Source organism: Ornithodoros turicata, chromosome 6 (genome assembly GCF_037126465.1).
Source record: "Ornithodoros turicata isolate Travis chromosome 6, ASM3712646v1, whole genome shotgun sequence".
In the NCBI taxonomy this organism is placed as follows: Eukaryota; Metazoa; Arthropoda; class Arachnida; order Ixodida; family Argasidae; genus Ornithodoros; species Ornithodoros turicata.
In genome coordinates, this window is record NC_088206.1 from 43,875,994 (window position 1) to 43,897,128 (window position 21,135).

At 48.0% G+C, this 21,135-nt stretch overlaps 1 long non-coding RNA gene across 1 annotated transcript; it reads left to right on the plus strand.

Annotated features, from left to right (window-relative positions):
• Window positions 1–12,452: 12,452 nt before the first annotated feature.
• On the plus strand, window positions 12,453–13,396 carry LOC135397933 (uncharacterized). Its single transcript, XR_010423893.1, has 2 exons — window positions 12,453–12,703; window positions 13,076–13,396. It is a non-coding gene; the product is annotated as an uncharacterized LOC135397933 (long non-coding RNA).
• The last annotated feature ends 7,739 nt before the right edge of the window (window positions 13,397–21,135 follow it).

Below are 21,135 nucleotides of genomic sequence, written 5' to 3' on the forward strand. Positions count from 1 at the left end.
CGGAAAATGTGTGATCAACGGCATTTAGACACGACGGAGCTACGGCAGACGAGGATAGTACGGAAAGGACGTAAAGGCACCACACCGCCCTTTTCCTTATTGTCCTCGTCTGCCGTAGCTCCGTCGCGTCTGAAATGTCATACCAACCCCACACTGCGCTGTTAGTCGACGACATTTGTTTGTGTGATATACACTAACACAACAACGTGGGGGCTTGAGTGTCTGCCCCACTGCCCTTCGGAACTTGATCATGCTGGGGCAAGGTCCCCTCCAAGCAGTCTATCCAGCTGACACTCAGGAGTCAGGACGAACGTTTCCCGGGATATCCTAATGGTCGCGTGTTCAATGTGTATGCAACCTCTCGCTCGTCTAGATGCTCAAAACACACGGATGCTGCTCTGGATCATTTTTACTTGGCGACTGCTGCTCCTCCTTCGAGGATGTACAAGATATTGGATATACATAGGTACATATGTTCACATAAACAGTTCGGGCGCCTCTTCTGAGTCACGCGGCGAACTGGCTTTTCCTCTTCGGGCTAAAGCGCGCGAGTACAACTTTATGAGTATTTGGGTGTCATAATTAAAAGCTATCTAAAATTGGCTAGCAAACCTGTTCTAAAGCTATACTCGATGACCCTGGGTGTGGAAAGAGAATTTTCGATTTTGGGAGTGAACATGAAAAGGAAATAGCAGTAGCGTGTCATATGCGTCGTATGTTTCTCTCAGGGAAGTCACAGTGACAGTACGTCAATCAGCTAGGTGTCTTTGAGAAACTTGCTTTTATTTCGTTGCATTTCTCCATATCGTGCTCATAGGATTTGCCATTACCTTAACGTTATTGTCATAATCTCAGTATAGGCTCAGTATATAGTAAAGGGGATAAGCTCATGAACGGAGAACCTGTTTCATGACAGTAACTGATCGCAGTTGTCTCGCGACGTAAAGCCTCGAATTATTATTATTATGACAGTAGCTATCGGCGTTGCCTTCGCAAACAGCGAAGAATGGTTGTAGGAAACAATATCCCCGAAAAAAAAATGTCCGTGCAGCGAAACTTCCACACCGAAATGTCCCGTTCCCGCCCCAAAAATGTCCCCGACTGACCGCGTTATTCAGGCTACCAGCGGTATTCCTGCGGCTAATTTCAGAGTTAGCTAATTCCTAAAGTGCGAACGCCACGAGGAACTCCTCGTATAGTGGCTCAAGTATAATTATTGCGGGACAGGGAAGAAAACATTTCCGCATCCGTTCTAACGAAGCAAAATACAAGATTACAACAACACACGCACACGAAGACATGATGATGGCGTGGGGCTCGTGCCGGCCAGCAGGCTGACAAAATCACAGACGTTTTTACCAGATGTACGTTTTCTTGTATTTGCGTTCACGCTTTTCTGCTTTTCATAACCGATTGTGCACCCCGATGCTTTGGAGAATTGTCTTTGCGTGACAGTAAAATCCCGAGACGAGGGACGACGAAAGGCAAGGGATGATAAATCGGCGTTCGATGAATTGGCGTTGGGTAAAATGTCCCAGTCGAAATGACGAAATGAAAACCTCGTCACATTTCCCTGTGCCGTTTCCCTGGTGTATCAATTTCGCGTGTGACGTTTTCCCGGTCTACGTTCCTCAGTACGCAGTATTCCAATGAGAGAAATAATGCAACTACTAAAATGCTACTCTATTATCGTACTGTAGTGTCGACTGTACTTGGTTGGCCGTTTGGTTATGTGTATCAAGCGTAAAACAACATCGTAGAAACAGAGCACAACGAACCATTGCGCATCATTTGCCGCCATGCTTTTCACCGAGTCTGAGTTCCCGATTTTTCTATTAGCGAAAAAAAGAAAAAAGACAGGAAATGGGGTAAACCTACTTTTCCCTTTTTTACACGCGCCTTTCTACATTCACAACTGCCGATTAGCGGAAACCCACCCAGGAACGTTTCCTAAGCGTTTTTGACGAGCGGTCGTTGCTCAAAACAAATGATGGCAGCATGAAAAGTCTACTCAGCAACGATAATACCGAAATCAGTTGAACTCTGGGGATATCGTCTGCGCCATGGTCTGCGAACGAAGTGCGGAAGTGACGACAGCGCTCTGCGGGTGATTTCAGCTGAATTCGTGCTTTCTCGGCGACGCATCGTGGTGGACGAACACAAACACGACAGACACGGACGGCGTTCAACTAGCAACCCAGGTTTATTTGACACAAATCCTCCCTACCGCTACCCGGGGGCGTGTTTCTCGACAAAGGTGACGTCTTCCTTTGATGAGTTCCAACCAACATGCTCTTTACCTTCTACGTAGTGCTCCACGGCGCAGCGGGTAGATCTGAAATGACCAGTGTGTAACCAGTGTAACAGCCCGTTACGCGAGACCTGGAAATAGACCACCTCACGGGAGATTGGCATTCACTGTGCTGCTGCAACCGGGTCAACGTGACACATGGCCACAGGACGAACGACCGAGGAAAAACAACGAGAATGCGCACGCGTTGACATTACTTCGGTTGTTGTATCTCATGTCTCATTGTAAGAGAGAATCACAGGGTAACGCAACAAAGCTGTTGTTTAGAGCTTGGCTCTTGAGTGTCTCTTCGCTTGTATTTCTGACATTCTTGCAAGGTTTCAACAGAGTAACCTATTGGCTTTGGATCGAAACAACTGACAAGGATGCAACCCGAGGCAGGGAAATAAACAACAGACAACAATTTCCTCAGGCACAGCAACAAAATTTAATAGCAAAACCGTCACTATATACACAACAACCTCCGGAGAGGGGGTATGGGCACAAAGGAGGGCTTGCTGACGCAATGTCCACGTGCAGCTATCTCTAAAGATTCCCTGAGTAACCTCCGCCACAAGTTTATTGTTGTTTATTTCCCTGCCTCGGGTTGCATCATTGTCATCATGAACCAGCTTGTCTGCGCCCTCTCTCTGTTGTCGATCGAAACAACTGTTGTGGACAGAACTAAAAATCGTAGCATCCTATTTTTTCCCCTAGTAAGCAATGCGTGCGTGTACAATGAACGCTTGCGGCATTTCGTACAACAGCTGTCTCGTTGCAATCTTTTCGCTACGCGACGGACAAGCAGCCCTGCTGTCAAATGTCATATAGAACTGTATTCGTTATTATTATAATACTTATTACCATGAAACTGCAATTATCACAATAGGCTCGAATTATAACAATTGCGCCCTTCGCTGCGCATGACGAATCAACTTCGGTCTCCCAGTGCCACTGACAACTTTTATGACAGCGAAGCCTGTTAGGGGCGGAAAGCAGGCAAACTATATTTCACCATGGATATGTAATTCTGTTAAATTACAGCTTCTCCGTTCCTGCACTGCCCATTACTCCCATTCATTTTTTTTCCGGAGACCATCTCTGATTGGAACAATCTACTTCAGTTTCTAGTCATTATCCCTGATCATAACACATTTAAAACTTGCCAGTGTTCATTCGGGTTACTATGTGCTAAGTAGCCTTTGTTATCATTATGATTGTGAAGTATATGATATCTGATGTTATATCAATCTCTCCATAAAGTACCAATTTGGGCCTGTTGGTCACACATAATAAAACAGTGCCAAAAACAATAATTGGAGCGAACATGATCTTCCCGAATGAGCTCATTCGGTAACGTGTTGGCATGCTGAGCTCAAGATCGCGGGTTCGATCCTGGCCGAGGAAAGTGGCAATGAGGGGGAGGTAAACATTGCTTCCAGCACCATGTGTCGGAGATTTCGGGTGCACGTCAAGAGAACCCCAGGTGGTCGAAATTATCCGTAGTCCTACCCTGCGGCACGCGCAACATGTTGCCACACTGCGCAGACAAACCTTACGTGCAACATCACGTTACCATTATTATGGACAACGTATGACCGAATAATAATAATTATTCGGTACGTTGTCCTAGTGTGTGCTCGACCAGCAACTTTGCTGTGGGGCTTTTATGCCTTGCACAACTACTTCAGTGAGTTGTTTGGGAAGATCACAGTCACTCCATATTGTGTATTCATATTGTGACTTCATTCATGTATTGTACATAATGTAACTATTTATTTCTAATTCATACGTATTGATTCTGTACATTTCCTTGTTGCTCCTCTCACGTAACGCAGCAAAGGCCTTTTGAGGTACTTTTGTTCTAATAGCGGTAATACGAACGCATCAAGTGCTGTTTAGCTTTTTTCCTTCATACATTTTGTCATTTTTAAAAATGAGAGTTTGGAGAGCGGTAGTATCGGAACAACGGCCGCACGAAGTTGACTGCGCTGCGTCAAATGCTTGGTTTATGAACAATTCGTCGTCCCGAGTCATGACGTGTGCTGCCACTTTCCATGTTTTTACACAAAGCATGTTTTCTCGCTAATGTATGGACTGCGTATCGTCAGAAGGTTTTTGATAAAAAATAATTATAATTTCCGGGCTTACGTCGCGGGACAACTGAGATCTGAAAAAGAAAACAGAAGGCAGATGTGAAAAGGAAGGCAGAAGGCGGGAATGAGAAGAAGTCTAAAACAGTAGCATGTCTTTCCCAATTTAGAACACTCTAAACTGCAACATTGATTAGTTTTTATGTATGGTTACATGACAGAAGTAGAACGACAACTTTCTCACTTGTTACATAGACAATTTTAGTGCTGTCTAGAGCACACAGTTGTTAATCAATTTACGTATTTCACCTCAAATGAAGCAAGACGTAGAAAGTAAATTTGTCAAGCGCCTGGAGAGTACGAGTCCGAATTGGTTCGAAGGTAGGCGCAACATGTAGAATACTTAAAGCCTTGTCAGATATTCTTGCATGTACGGAAAGTTTATGGTGAGCTCACCATAGAAAGTTGCCATGGTACTACGAGACATACTTGGCCTGTCGTCCTTGATTTCACTTATGCTGGGGCAGTTGCCACGGTGGTGTTGGTTCCACTGCGCCTCGCATGAGTGGGTAATGTCATGACTGATGAAGATGGATGTAGTGCATCCTGACCGACTAAACCAGGAACTGTGCAACCGGTATTTGCAATGAGGTATCTCGGGAAAACGCAGGAAAATCTAGGTGCCGAGATTCAAACCCAGCCGCGATCAACTGCGGAAGGTGATATTATCTTATTTGAAAGATTATCCACGCGTGCTCATCCATCATGCGCTGCAGATATGTACATGGATTGTGAATGGAAATGGCTCAGGACGGGAGCCTCCGATATTTCGAACAGAGGCTGTTGTATTTATGGGCCCGGTCCTCATCATTGGCATAGTATTTGAAGGGTTAGGGAGGACATCCCTTACCCTTTGCCCCTTACCCATACCAATCATGAGGATGGTGCCCAGAAGAAGAACAGTGAAGAACAGTGTCACATTGTCCCTCCACATTTCCTTACTGTTCCACTACATTTTCTGCCCTTCTATGTACTGTTCCCTAATGCTTTTCCCTTCACTGAAATAATGCCGTATACTTGCGATATACGAGTACATACACTTCCACGCTTTCAAGCACATCACAGCATCGCCCTTTCTGTGTACAGTGAATCAATGGCGATTATAATAACCAAAAGAGTTGCCACAGGTAGACAACGAGTCAGTGCACCTGCTTAAAAACAACAAAATAAAGAAAGCAGTCAAAAAGGAAAGAAAATACACGAATTAGGAAAAAAGTTCATTCCCGAAAAGCACTCGTCACTTATCAAGGGCACGGAAAACATAAACTGAGCTGAGACTGACTCCAAGGAAATGATTCCAGGCACATAGGGCGGAGTGAAAGCTATAGATGTGTTGCAGAGAGATGGACACCAGGAATATGGAGGGATGTTGGGATCGAAGCAACCGTGTATCGGGATCGTGGCAAAAATCAGAGGAGAGAACGACAACATTCCTGATGATGGAGGGCTAGCAGCGTATGCGGTGAAGTTCCATTTTAAGACTGCAGTTGTAATGGTGCATGTGGCATGTATGAGAAGGATAGGGAAAATAACTGGAATAAACCTGTACTGCTGCACGTGGAATTGGTTTTTACTGAAATCACAGGAGATAACGAAAACATACCTGATGATGATGGAGGGCTTGCTGCGTGTTATGCGGTGAAATTCTTTTTAGGACTGGAGTTGCAATGAGGGCACGTGTCGTCTATGGGAAGGATGTGGATGACAACAGGAATAAACCTCGACCGCTACGTGTGCAATTAGTTTTTAATGAAATCAGAAGAGAGAACGACATCATTCCTGATGATAGAGGGCTACCAGCGTGTGATGCGGCGAAGTTCTCTTTTAGGACTGCAGTTCCAATGGCGCATCTGGCATTTGTGAAACGGATAGGGATGACAACAACAATAAACCTTTGCTGCTGCATGAAATTGAATGTTTTAGTGAAATCAAAGGAGAGAACAACATCATTACTGATGATGGAGCCCTAGCAGGGTGTTATGCGGTGAAGTTATATTTTAAGACTGCAGTTGCAATGGCGCATGTGGCATCTATGGAACGGGTAAGATGACAAAGTCTGGAATAAACCTTTACTGCTGCATGGAACCGTTTTTTTTTAGTGACGACATCATTCCTGATGATAGAGGGCTCACTGTGAACCGTATCGTTCGTGCGTGTACGGAGGAGGGCCGGATAAAAGTGCCAGTCGAGGACCGAGTACCACGAGCCACCACACAGGAGAAGGACGGACGGATCGTTGCTGCAAGTGCAGTGGACCCTTTTCTCACCGCCGCGGACATCCAGCGGCCTCGACAATCGCCCTTTCTCTGCTGGGAAGGTTCTCGGCTGCTGGCCTGCCCATCACCAGGAGACGGCATTGCGCGCTCTTGTCGACTTCCTCACCGCTAACCTGCTTGACACTCTGTGACAACTTTTGTGACACTGTGTTCGCGCGTAGCAGCGTGTTTCGCGGTGAAGTTCCATTTTACGACTGCAGTTGCAATGACGCATGTGGCATCTATGGAAAGGATAGGGATGAGATCGCTTGATTTGCATGGCTGTGGCGAGCTTGCGGTCCACTTTTCCATTTGGCAGTCGTCGCTCAATGGTGGATGCATTGTCAGCGATTTTCACGATAGCGTGCGGACCCTCAAATAAAGTTCCCAGTTTGCCATTCCGAATGCCGTTGGAGAAGAGAACACAGTCTCCAACTTTGAACGTCGGTAGCTTACGCCGAGAATCAAAGTTTCTTTTTACAGTCTTCAAATATGCCGTAAGGTTGGCATGAGCATCATTGCGTGCTTCGTCAACGTCGTTGTCAGGGGGACTTGAAGAGACATTTAGTTCGTTATCAATGTATTTGCGCGGATAATAGTTAAAAAGTAGTTCGAATGGTGACGTTCGCAGTCCAACGTGACGTGTGACGTTGACTTGGATAGTTGACTTCTTCAGGTATGCACTCCAATTGTTGATGTCACCATCCACATTTTTTTCGCAGCACTGGCAAAACTTTTCCATTTGCCCTCTCAACAAGTCCGTTGGTTTTCGGTGCATATGGTATTGACGTGAGCCTTTCAATGTGTCTGTCGGCGAAATATACTGTGTCGCTGCTCGGGATATCAACACCTTATCATTGTCAGTGATGACGGTTTTTGGCCTTCCATGAGTGTTGATCTTCAATGAACATCATCTCATCATCGTATCTCTATTTGTGTGTGTGTGTGTCTTAATGAACATTAGCAGGTGTTCAGTAGATTTACTAGGCACTGCCCGTGTCACTATGAAACTTGTCGTTAGGTCCACAGCAGTGATGACATACTTGTTAGCGACGTCAGTGTTTATCGTGCCAATATTGTCGATGGCGATGCACTCAAAATGTGTCGTAGGTACTTCTCTTGCTTGGAGAATACGCGTTTCTGTCCCTGTCATGTGGTTGTACTCCAGGCACTTGACACATGTTTTGACGTATGCGTGCGTGTCTTTTGACATGGTATTCCAATAGTACCTTTTTGTATTTTCGACAATGTTCGTGTGGCATCACTGTGACCATCGTTGTTGTGATAACACTGGAGTACAGCATGCTTGAGCGATTGGGGCACCACAACACGGAGGACACAAGTCTCGTTGTTTCCTTGAGCGTACATGACTGTGCCGTTTACGAGTTGGTAAGTGTCGATTGTTTGGGATGGACCATCACCATTTTCGAGGTCGGCAATTATATGCTTGAGCTCTGGATCCTGTCGCTGTGCTTCGTTTATCCGAGAGTCACGCGCACGAAGGACCTGAATTGATTTCACTTCTTCCGGAATCCGTGACAACATGTCGGCTACCATGTTTTCCCAGGTGGAAAATATCTGCAAGTGGAACCACTTGCAAGTTGTTTATGAAACAAATACCCCTTTGAGAAACCACTTGGAAATTGTCCACTTTAAAATGCACTTGGATTCTAAAATGCACTTGCCATTCAACTTTGGAAACCACTTGGTAGTGGTTCCACTTCGGAAGCTACTTACATATGCTTTTCTACTTTGGGACCTATTTGCAAATGGTTTCACTTGCAGAACCACTTGCTAGTGAGTCCACTTCAGTTTCCAGCTTACACTCTACGCCCAGTAACGGTTACGTACCACACGAACATCAGGTACATTTAAAAAAATCATGATTCAAGAGGTACGGCGAACGTGATAAAATATGAAGTACGCGCACGTACCGTTTCGTGCATGAGGTACATATGCGATACGATGCGCCTTCGCCACATACGAACGAGATCAGACAAACTTCAAACATTGTCAGTTCTCATTTCAAGCTTCCAACCTAACATGGACAAGGGAATCGTGCCGCCAGCAAAGCCCAAACTGAAACAGTCTCACACATTCGCGACGTACACAAAACACACACACACAATGAGGTATTGAGCAACATACTATTTTATTACGAAAATACATACCTTGAAAGTGGCATCCAGGTTGACACAATAATGGAAAACATCTCGCGCGCACTGTCGGGAAGTGATTGATTGATTATTTAAAAGAGAACCAGGGAGAAATTGAACTTGTCTCCTGACTAGTTCTGCTACTCCCAGAACAAAACAACAAACAACCAGACCCAAAACAAACAAAAGTACATTCCCCATCCCCAACAATTAGTGTGTTAGTACACTAGGTGCAAGTGAATAAATATCACTAGAACATGCAGAGAAACAGAAACAGATACAGTGTCGGAAGTGTTTCACACGTAAACATATGGTTCAATGTCACAACATATCGCACAACAGACAGACAATATATGAATCTGGGGAAATTTCGAGATCCAATATTGAAGTGCAGCATGAAGAAAGCAAAATCTGAAATGTTCAGGGAAAGATTCAGTCACATATTAGTCATGTTCGAACTGTAAGTAGGTCCACTGGCTTACTCTTCTAAGAAGCGAAGTCAACAAAATCCCAGTAAGCCACTAATATCCATAGAACATCTCTACAAGGTTGCGAACGTCCTGAATATCTGGACAACAATGCGATATCTATGGGATGTCCCAGAACGACATTCGCATTAGGTACGTCTGCAGGATATCGCGCTTTGGATATTTGAATGGAAAAAGCGGCCTGGAGATCCCTGGGATATCCATGAAAGATCCAGTACACGAGATTTTGGGCACTGGTTAAATGTCACAGGAACGTCGCAAGGACGTCGCCTGGAGATATGCGCATAAATGTGAAAGTTACGACATCTTGTTCCGACAGCCACATTTTTGTTGTGCTGAGAGCTAGCAAAAACTTCTGTAAACATTAACTAGATATGGGGAACAAGTAAAATTGTTATACATTTTTATCGTTCGCGTGCTGCTAGCTGTGAAAGTATTTATCTATGTGCAACGCTTGTCAATCAACAGTGGGATTTGATCACTTTTACAGCTCCACTCAGCAGCTAATCATATTATAGACAATAGGATGAATTAAAAACATAGTATTAGATACGAAGGAATGTCAGGAACGTTATTGGTTATACCTTCACTCTGCAAATTGCAAAGACAGCCTCCCTCACCGTAACAAACGTTTTACGCCCAATACACTTATAATGAACGAGCCCCAACAACGTGTACTTCAGTATATGCTCCGGCCTCCGGCCGTTTCGCCAAGAAAGGCTACTGTGAATGGTCTGGTCTCCCTCCAAATCCGCGTTCGCGGTGGAGGGGGCAAAAAGGGTTTCGTTTTGCTGTTTTTTTTTCGCTTCTTTTGAGACCTTAAATAATAACATTGGGCTATGATACTAACGTACACTGTACCGATAAACTACACAGGGTAGAAGAACTACTGAATTACGGGGTTTTTATACCTGCACCGCACAATATTCACATGTTCATGAAAGACATTGTCTGGAGGTTCCTGGGATCAGAAAATAGTGGTAAAGTCCAGCTCCCATGGATATCCATTGGATGTAAGTTGGACCCTCACGAAAATCCACTGGATATCCAGATATCCATCTTGTGACGTCTTATGCACGTCTGTGTGCCGTTTGTGGTTTGCTGGGATCGAGACTGAAATTAGCAGAAGCAGCTCACGACGCAGAAATCACATTCTCCTTTGTTCTCCATCGAGCCATCCGAGCGAGCACCGTGGAACAGGTCCCCCAAGGTCGCCATTTTCCCATGTATTTGTTCCTATCCCGATGCGTGCAATGCCGGAGGCCGCCTTTAGATACCCCATTGTTACCAGACGTTGGCTTGCGTTTGATTGTAGCGCGCTAAAGATCCAGTTGAAGCACAGTCCAAGCCAGGCCAAGTCACCGAAGGAGAAATGGACGACTGCGCCTGCGGCGCCAGTGGCGGCGCCTGGTACGACAGGTACGCTATGTGATGCACGCTGCCGTGCACTAGATCCTTCCAATCGCTCAACACGTTTAAAAACGGGACCAAAAAGTGAAACACGACACAGAAAGTTGTTATACGCGTTTTATTTGGACATATAAAGGCTAGATTCATTCGCAGAAACAACAAAAATATTTTGCCGCTAAACTTAGCGCGCTGAAGTGATCCGGAACGGCAACAGTGGGGTATCTAGTGGCGGCCTTCTTAGTTGCACGCTTTTCCGAGGTGAGTTTGGGGGACCTGCCGTGGAACGCCTGTTCTGTTGCAACTTGCAATCGGGTGATATCAGCGGCGATGGCGGTTTCGTGGCGAGGCGAGGCATTGAGTTTCGCCTCCTATATGCGCCTGAAGTACGCTGAACTTGGAATACAATGCTGGGCAGTTTCAGTAGCTCCATTGTATTGCTCTCTCCAACCGACGCTCAACTTTGAAATCGTTCAAATGATACGAAGACATGGATTGGATTGGATTGCCTTTCCTTTCGTGTTTAGTGTTCCTCATGTGATACCCCAAGCGGATCCTGTCTAACCCACTCTGACTTTCAAAGTGGTTCCAGTTTAATCCACAAGGCTCTGGCCAAACACACTTCGACTTCGGAGTGAACACAATTTGGCCAGAAAATGGTTCTATTTCGAACCACTTTGCTGACCAAGTGGTTCCAGTTTAGCCCACAACGGCTCTGACTAACCCACTGTGACTTCCACTTTGGCAAGATAATGGTTCCATTTCAAACCACTTTCCTGACCAAGTGGTGTCACCTTAAACCACTTTGCTAACAAAGTGGTTCCACTTTGACCCACTTTGTTGTTCAAGTGGTTCCACTATATCCCACTTGGGATTCCAGTTTATTTTTTCACTTGGGTGCCAGGTGTGTGGCGAATTGTGAAACTGTATTTCATTAGATCAAGCATGAGTCGTGCATACCGTCGGTGTGGCATCCATTTAGTCATCAGATGGGCGACTGCCCAATTGTCGGTGAATACGTCGAAATGTGGGAGACCTTGCAGATACCGGTGAAACTTATCGGTTATTGCCCACTGCAAGGCGAATGCTTCCAAGTCTGTCGAGCGTTTGTTCTTATCAGGGGCAGGGACCTTCTTGCTGGCATATTTGATGACTTTGGTGTCCCTTCAGTTTCGTTGCACCAGTACTGCTCCGAATGCCTTTTGTGACGCATCCACGTGATCTTCAGTTGGCAAGTCAGCACTGAACGTCGCTAGCATAGGCGCGTGTGTTAAACACTGTTTCAACTGCTCCATTGCCGTTTCACAGTTGCTTGTCCAGATGAACTGAGTGTCTTTCTTTGTTAAGTCAGTCAACGGTCGTGCAATCTTTGAGAAGTCCTTAATGTACTTTCTGTAGTAAGATGTTACTTTGAGGAATGATCGAACTTCGGTTTTGTCTCGCGGTCTTGGGTACTTTGCGATCGCGGCTGTACGTTCAGGGTCGATTGAAAGTCCTTATCGTGAAACAATGAGGCCCAAGAATGATATCGAAGATGCCATGAACGAACACTTAGCGATGTCAATCCAGAAGCCCAGTGCACACAGAGCATGCAGGGTGTCGTTGACGAGTTGGACGTGTTTATCGGTCTTGTCCGTATCCACGCAGATGTTATCCATATAAACCAGAGGAGGCACAGTAAGCCGGTTTCGCCGCCGCGCAAATAGTGTCGCCACTGGCATTTCCCGCCAAATTCCGGCTATTTACTTTCCATTGGCTCCGGTCTCCCACGTGACCCTTCTCGATCATGATTGGCTGAGGCTCATTTAACCGGTGGATTCGCCCGCGTTCGTTTCTCCGAGGCGCCGACCCGTCTGACCGTTGTGTAGCTCGCGTCTGCCTATGTGAGCAGGCGGTGATTTCGTTTCGTGGATTTCGAAGATCTTCGAGCCATGGATGAACGCCTGAATGAAAGGTAAGCAGACAAACGTAAGATGCATGTCAGTGATCAGACGTTTAATACTGTCGCCTAACTGTGTGCACCTTGCCCCGTATTACATCACTTTCTGCCGGTTAACAGTCATGATCTGGTTGATGATTCTGCGTGGCGTTGCTTCTTGCGTTTTGTTCCGCTGTTTGAATGTGTCTGATGCTTAATACACTGGTATGCATGAAAAGGAAAACAGCGTGCATCGCGTACGCAGGGTTCCTCCAATTTTGGCATTAGTCGACATTAGACGCGTAACCTTGGCATGTCTTATAGAGCGTATTCAGCCAATTAACGTTGCCTGTGCTCCGGTTTACCATATCATTAACAGGTTCTCTTGTTTTTTGTTTTTTCATTCAGACACCGACAGCTGTTCGTGGCCCTGCGATCCGCGAGCATGTGGCCCCTGTCACCAGAAAATTCGACAGTTGTGCTGGGATGAAGCGGATGGCTTCTGCGACTCATCACGTGCTATAGATATGTATAATAATATCTACTTTCTCCAAACCGAATAGGTTCCCTTAAGGATTGTATAATATGATAGTCACGCTTTCTGTTGCTCGGCGCTATTTATTATCTGTTTATTCTGCAGTATTCTGTAATAATCGTGTAGATTTACTTGCATTCAAATGTTGCTTCTTGTGTATATGTTTACCGTGTCAATAAATTTGTACATGTGAATTCCTTCGTCTTCTGGATTTTCATTTTCTGCTTCCCGATAATATTAGCAGATGACCTGGCGAAGCGCTCGGAACAGGGGGGGGGGGGAGGGCACGCAGCGCACATGCGCAGTTCGATCAGCCAGCGCGCGCTCTTTGGCGCCGTTTTCCGGCTATTTTGTCGTGATTCGTTACGGATGATCACGTGGTCAAGGGGGGGCGGTGGTTTTCGTGGCGAAACTGTGGAAGCTACAGCTGCACTCCACTGTATAAACTTCGACATGTCTGTTCTGTTCTGTTCTGTTCTGTTGTGTTGTGTTGTGTTGTGTTGTGTTGTGTTGTGTTGTGTTGTGTTGTGTTGTGTTGTGTTGTGTTGTGTTGTGTTGTGTTGTGTTGTGTTGTGTTGTGTTGTGTTGTGTTGTGTTGTGTTGTGTTGTGTTGTGTTGTGTTGTGTTGTGTTGTGTTGTGTTGTGTTGTGTTGTGTTGTGTTGTGTTGTGTTGTGTTGTGTTGTGTTGTGTTGTGTTGTGTTGTGTTGTGTTGTGTTGTGTTGTGTTGTGTTGTGTTGTGTTGTGTTGTGTTGTGTTGTGTTGTGTTGTGTTGTGTTGTGTTGTGTTGTGTTGTGTTGTGTTGTGTTGTGTTGTGTTGTGTTGTGTTGTGTTGTGTTGTGTTGTGTTGTGTTGTGTTGTGTTGTGTTGTGTTGTGTTGTGTTGTGTTGTGTTGTGTTGTGTTGTGTTGTGTTGTGTTGTGTTGTGTTGTGTTGTGTTGTGTTGTGTTGTGTTGTGTTGTGTTGTGTTGTGTTGTGTTGTGTTGTGTTGTGTTGTGTTGTGTTGTGTTGTGTTGTGTTGTGTTGTGTTGTGTTGTGTTGTGTTGTGTTGTGTTGTGTTGTGTTGTGTTGTGTTGTGTTGTGTTGTGTTGTGTTGTGTTGTGTTGTGTTGTGTTGTGTTGTGTTGTGTTGTGTTGTGTTGTGTTGTGTTGTGTTGTGTTGTGTTGTGTTGTGTTGTGTTGTGTTGTGTTGTGTTGTGTTGTGTTGTGTTGTGTTGTGTTGTGTTGTGTTGTGTTGTGTTGTGTTGTGTTGTGTTGTGTTGTGTTGTGTTGTGTTGTGTTGTGTTGTGTTGTGTTGTGTTGTGTTGTGTTGTGTTGTGTTGTGTTGTGTTGTGTTGTGTTGTGTTGTGTTGTGTTGTGTTGTGTTGTGTTGTGTTGTGTTGTGTTGTGTTGTGTTGTGTTGTGTTGTGTTGTGTTGTGTTGTGTTGTGTTGTGTTGTGTTGTGTTGTGTTGTGTTGTGTTGTGTTGTGTTGTGTTGTGTTGTGTTGTGTTGTGTTGTGTTGTGTTGTGTTGTGTTGTGTGTTGTGTTGTGTTGTGTGTTGTGTTGTGTTGTGTTGTGTTGTGTTGTGTTGTGTTGGGTTAGCCGTCGTTAATGATGGTTTGCATTGTTGCGGGAGCGTTACACAGGCCAAAAAGCATGCGGTTGGGCTTATAATGCCTGTTCTCTGTAACAAACGCAGCCTTTGCTTTGTCAGACTCCTTCAGTCGAACATTTAGAAACGCTTTCTTGATATCTAGCTTCGTATAGTAGCGAAACCCAGCGATTTTGTGTAGCACATCGTCTGTACTCGGCATGGGGTAGGCATGCTTCACAGTCTTTGCATTTAAGTATCTGTAATCAACACACAAACGCTTGGGGGTAGTCGGATGACGTGGCTGGCCAACAACCAGTACAGGTGATACATACGGCGATAACGACTGCCTGACGATGCCCTTACGAAGCCAGTTTTCAGTTTCTTCTTTTATAAATTTGCAATTGGTCTCGGAAGTTGAATATGGCTACATTCGCACAGGTTTTTCGTCGCTAAGCTCTATGGCATGTTCTACATGTGGACAAACACCAAGTCCTTGACCAGGTTCTGTGAAGACTTCCGCGTTTTCCGACAATGCCAGTTTCAGCTTTTCAAAGTCCTCTGGAGTCACGTCTTTGCAAGGCTGGAGGCAAGTTATTTTCGATTCGATGTCCTCCTTCGTTGGGAGTGTCGGAAGAGGTCTGTCATTCACTTGGCTTGTGATGTTTGCCGGCACGAACTTGGCTAGTCCTCCGATGTTCAGGGCGTGACCTTCACTGAGAGTATCAGCAGCATTCACGGTCACATCCTTGTGTAGTCATTGGTGGGGCAACTGCTGCGAAGAATCGGGCGGGTCAGACGCAGTTTCCAGTGCCGTGATGTTGCATTGTTTTGGAATTCATTCGATGGAGTTGATGACACCATTGAAGCGTTCGATGTAATCGAAGGAGGTTGAACGTCGCCAGTCCAAACCGATGATGAGAGGGTAATTCAGGTTTTCCACGACGCGAAGTTCAACAGTGGCTGTTGCGGGTCCAACAGATACTATGCCTTGTGTCAATCCCACAGGGTTGTTTACACCGCCGAAAGGGCCTTTCAAAATCACAGTGCGGTTAGCAATGACTTCGAAGTTGTGGAGCTTTGCAAGGTGACTAGAGAGCAACGTCACTGCCGAACCTGGATCCCACAGGGCTACGACTTCTATGCCGTTGACTGTCGCGGGCAAAAAGATAGTGCCGTGTGACAGACTGTGAAATGATGAAACTACGTTGTTGACTTCGTTCTCTGTCGGAGATCCTCCTTGAGCCTTTGAGTGGAAGTCACAATTGTGACGCTGTTGCTGGGACTGTGCCTTTTCCTGTTCTGTCCGTGTGTCTGGGAATGGGCAAGCCTTCGCACAGTGTCCTTGGTTCGTGGAAACCTAAGTTCCCACAACCTCGGGGCGTCAGCCCGTCCGTTCCGCGCGCGAAGGAACAAGCAGCACACACAGAAATTCAAACAGACATACCAGATTTATTGTCCTTCAGACCAAAGCCTCCGGGCAGCAGGCAATCCCAAACCCAAAAAGGCTCTCCCTGATAACGAGCCCCCCGCTTTTATCTATTCGGTCACGCCCCCTTCGTCGGATGCCCAGCGCGCCCTCTGTCGGAGGGTATCCGGACGCTGGATCCGATACTTCCCCTCCCCTTAGAGGGTCATCAGGTCGTCCGTCAGTTCTAGGACTGCCTCGTCGAATGGTGACTGCGGGGCTGCTGTCTGGGGTGGAGGAGGCCTTGCTTCTGCCAGTAGTTTTGGCTTAAGTCATCTTAGGGTTGATAGGGCCGCGCTGACATCGCTGTCCTTGCGGGCGGCTTCGACCCGGGCGAGGTGGAGGGGACCCCTGCGATGGGTGGAACGGTGCAACTCGGGAACGTGGCAGGTTGGGCAGAGCAGTTGTTTCTCATCTGCCGTGAGTGTCTGGAGTGGGTCGGCGGGGTGCCGCTCTGTCAGGGTGTGGCCCCGAAAGGGAGTTGGAGTGAGGGCCAAGTCATCACCTCGGAGAGGCCGCGGCTGGCTGGTCCAACGCGATCGGGATGCCCACGACACTGGCTACCCGTCTGCAATGATGGTCCACGTTGCCACGGAGTGGCACTGGGGGGAGGCAAAACCAGGCGCGCGTGCGGAATTTCCCTGTGAACGGGAGCGGGAGTCCGGCCGGGGGACTGCGCGCAGAACCCCGGGGTCTTCCAGGGCTGGCGGGGCCGGGAACGCCGACGCATCTGTATGCGAGGAGAGAAAAAGGGAACACGGTAAGAGGGTATCCCCAAGCCGCGAGCGCCGGAACAACAGACAAACAGCGGAAACTGTGCAACAGAAATCACACTAATAAAGCACTAAATCACAAGCACTATGCTTAGCGATGGAGATAGTGGCAGCTACGTGCGCCGCCTGCGGGGACGCAAGTCGTAGCGGCTGGACGCAGGTCCGGGAACGGTATCCGTGTCCAGGTCCTGGAGGGAGGCAGGTTGCAAATCGGGCTCTTCTCCGTCAGGGTCTCGGAGGTGGTAAGACTTCAGGTCCTAGATGTGAACTGGCCCGGTCTCTTCGCCGGTGTCGCAGCGACGATGCCTGTAAGTGAGGCCGGAGGAGCACGCACTTACCTCGAAGGGGTCATCCCACCTATCTGCGAGTGAAGCTGCAAAGCCTCGTGACGCATCACTTAGCGGGTGAGTCCGTCGAAGGACGAGGTCACCGACGCTGTAGGTGAGGTTCCGACGTCCACGGTTGTACTGTCGAGCCTGGTCCAACCTTGCGACGTCCAGGTTCTCCCGAGCCGTCCGGGCTGCATCGTCCAGTCGACTCCAGAGGTCCTCAGCAAACCTGGAATAAGGAGGCCGGGTTGCACCATCCCGGAGGCCCAGAGCATTCTCCACTGGAAAAGGGGCCTCTCGTCCCAAGTTCAGGAACGCCGGGGTGAATCCTGTAGACCTGTTGACCGTCGTCCGTGTAGCGAACGCCAGCTCGGCCAGGCGAAGATCCCAATCACGGTGGTGCTAGCTGGTAAAAGCAACCAACATCATTTTCAGGTTCCGATTAACACGTTCGGTAATGTTAGCCTGAGGGTGATACGGGGAAGTCTTCTTATGCTGAATGCCTAAGACAGCGCAAGAATCTGAGAACACCTTACTTGTAAAGTAGGTTGCGTTGTCGGTGATCAGCTGTGCGGGAAACCCGAACCGGCAAAAGGTGTCGAGTAGTTTTCCCACACTCTCTGGGAATTCGGTGTCCTGAGAGGAAACAGCTCAACCCATTTCGTGAAATGATCAGTAACCACGAACAAATACTGGTTACCTCTAGGACTACGGGGAAATGGTCCCATCACATCACAAGCAACTATCTGCCAGGGTCTATTGCTCTGAACAGGCTGTAAGCGCCCAGGGGGTAAACCACCACGAGGTTTTGCTCTCTGGCATACGGGACAAGTACGAACATACTTTGTTAGATCCTGCCTCATTCCTGGCCATGTCGCAACACGACACAACTTTTCATAAGTTTTCCTGCCGCTGCTGTGACCTGCCAAGGCCGAGTCATGAAAGTAACGTATGAAAGACTTACGCAACTTCCGTGGCACCACGACTCTGAACGGGGATGCGCCGTCGTCCTCATCCGCCTGGGGTATGTATCTGAACAGGATGCCATCCTCGCCCAGCAGATAGGAGTCGTGCCGTCCGTCAGTCGTTCCGGTGTCAGCAGAGTCTTGCTCAGCTATCCACTGCGACACCCGCTGACAAAGGCCGTCCGCTCTCTGAGCGTCTAGGAGCTGCTCTCTGCTCACGACCGGGCCCCAAGACGAAGATACGTCTCGTGCCACCTGTGCTGCTGCCAGGAAGTTGAGAAGGCGCCTCGGTGCCTTCTTCCCCCTCCGGGAGAGGCGCACGGGACAGTGCGTCTGCTAACACGTTCGTTGAGCCCCGCCTGTACTCCACGTTGAAGGAGTAGCCTTGTACCGTCAGGGCCCACCTGGCAAGTCGTCCAGACGGGTTATGGAGCCGCTGCAGCCAAGAAAGTGCCTGGTGGTCAGTCTGGACGGTGAAAGTGCTGCCGTCCAGGTACAGTTCGAACTTCCTGAAAGCGAAGATGATCACCAAGCACTCCTTTTCCGTCACGGAGTAGTTCCGTTCTGCCGGATTCAGCGTGCGACTTGCAAAAACCACTGGACAAAGAGTAGCGTCATGATCCTGCAAGAGAACTGCGCCAACACCATAATCGCTTGCACCTGTTTGCACAACAAATGGTTTGTTAAGGTCGGGCAGATAAAGCCTAGCCGTATCAGCGATTGCTTGTGATAGAGCTCGAAATGATCGTTCCTGCTCTTTTCCCCCAATTCCAGCGCGTGTCCATGCGCAACAACTGGTTAAGCGGCTGCGCTAGCTCGGCTCGGAATGAATTGTCTGTAAAAACCAACCATACCTAGGAAGCGCTGCAAGGCTTTGACGTTACCGGGAACCGGAAAGTCCGTGATCGCCTTTAGCTTGTCGTCGTTAAGACGGATGGTACCTCCGTCCACCACAAAGCCGAGAAGGCTGATCCTAGACGATGCCAGCTGCACCTTGCCGGGGGTTGATTGTTATGCCCGCTTCGCTCATCCTTGCAAGGACGAGTGAGAGGTGTTCCAAGTGTTCCTGAAAATTTCTAGAAAACACTACGACATCATCCATGTATGCCATTGCGAAATTGTACTTTGCATCTCCCAACACTGTATCCATCAACCGCTGGAAACTGGCGGGTGAATTAGACAGTCCGAAAGGCATTCGTACAAATTCAAACAAACCTCATGACACGTAAAGGCTGTTTTGGGGACATCCTCTGGGGCAACTTGGATTTGCAAAAATCCTTTACTACAATCAAGCCTTGAGAACACAGTTGCATTGCCCAGGGAATACAAGATTGACTCAGTGGACGGGAAGGGGTAAGAGTCCCTTACAGTTACTGCGTTAAGTCGACGGTAGTCGACGCATAACCTAGCCGTACCATCTCGTTTCGGAGCCAGAACAACAGGAAATGCCCAAGGGCTCTGGGACCTTCGAACTGCACCGGTTTGGAGCATTTCGTTAAGAGCAGCGTCTAATAAAGCACGCTTATGCACACTCAATGGTCTCGAATTGCAACGCCAGGGCCTAGCGTTACCGGTGTCTATGCTATGCTGTAACACAGACGACTTACCCGGTTTTTCGGTAAAGATTCCGTCAAACTGCCGCAGTACTTGTTCAAGCTCACGGCGTTGCTCCTCGGGACCATGGAATGACCCCAAGACAGTCGGCAGCCCAGACGTTTCAACGGACGCTGCCACAGCTTGCTGTACAGTGTTCACGTGCTGCGGCGAAGCGGAAAAATCCCGACGAGCAGTGGTACACGTATCCTCCATTGGGCAGGTCCAGCACCAACTTCTGCCGGATGATGAATTCTCTGCCCAGGATAACAGGAACTGCCAGGCCAGGAAGGTGCACGAAGCGCTGCTTTCGTCGTCTCCCATCCAAACGTACCCAGAGCACAACTGCAGCCTTATCTGGAACGGCGTCATTGGAAGCAAAACGAAGAGTAACATCTGTGGATAGCAATTCCACATGCCGTGATACGCAATGTTCGTAAACACTGTCCCCGATAAGGGAAAGCGTAGCTCCCGTGTCGATAAGGGCGATGTAATCTTTACCCAAAATTCGAACGGCGATGTTTGGTTCCTTATCCTCGATGTAATCTCGGACAGAAAAAGCAAGAGGCGCCAAAGCATCTCTTTGTGTTATCTTACCGCTTGCAAAGCTAGTTTTTGACTGATCAAGGCCAGGGATAGTAACCGTCTGCTCGCTTTTTTCACAACTTTCCGATGTCGTTGAGCGAGCATTCATGGACGCCGGCTGCGACCGTTTCCCGATGGCACATTACGGGTGTTTGGTCTTTGTCGCGGGCATTCCCGACGAAAATGGTTAGGGCTGCCGCAATTCCAACAGCCGTTGGGCGCTCGTGGCTGCGGGGGCGCGGGATGATGCCGCTGCCGTGGGGTTTCGCTAGCCGAAAGGCCAGGTTGACCGTGACTTCGGGGCGGGACGGGTCTGTCAAGGCTCGTTCCTGCGGGGATTGTCCTCTGGCCATAGAGGAACGGATCTAGGGCTCGGTGGGATGACTCCGCATTGTATGAATTACGGGGGTTGTCACCCAAACCTGTTGCATGCAGGCGTTCGACCGAGGCGGCTCCTCCCGACCGCGCGCAGTGTGGTTCCAACGCTAGCTCCGGGGGCGGAGGGGGCCGGTATTCAAACTCTGCCAGGAGGTCGCCTTGTATTGAACGAGCCTCCTGGGCCAACGCCTCAAGGGTTTTAAAGCGATGGGCTCTTAAGTAGGGCCGGAAGCGCGGGTGGCACTGACGGATAGTCCGTGCGACGCGCTGCTCTT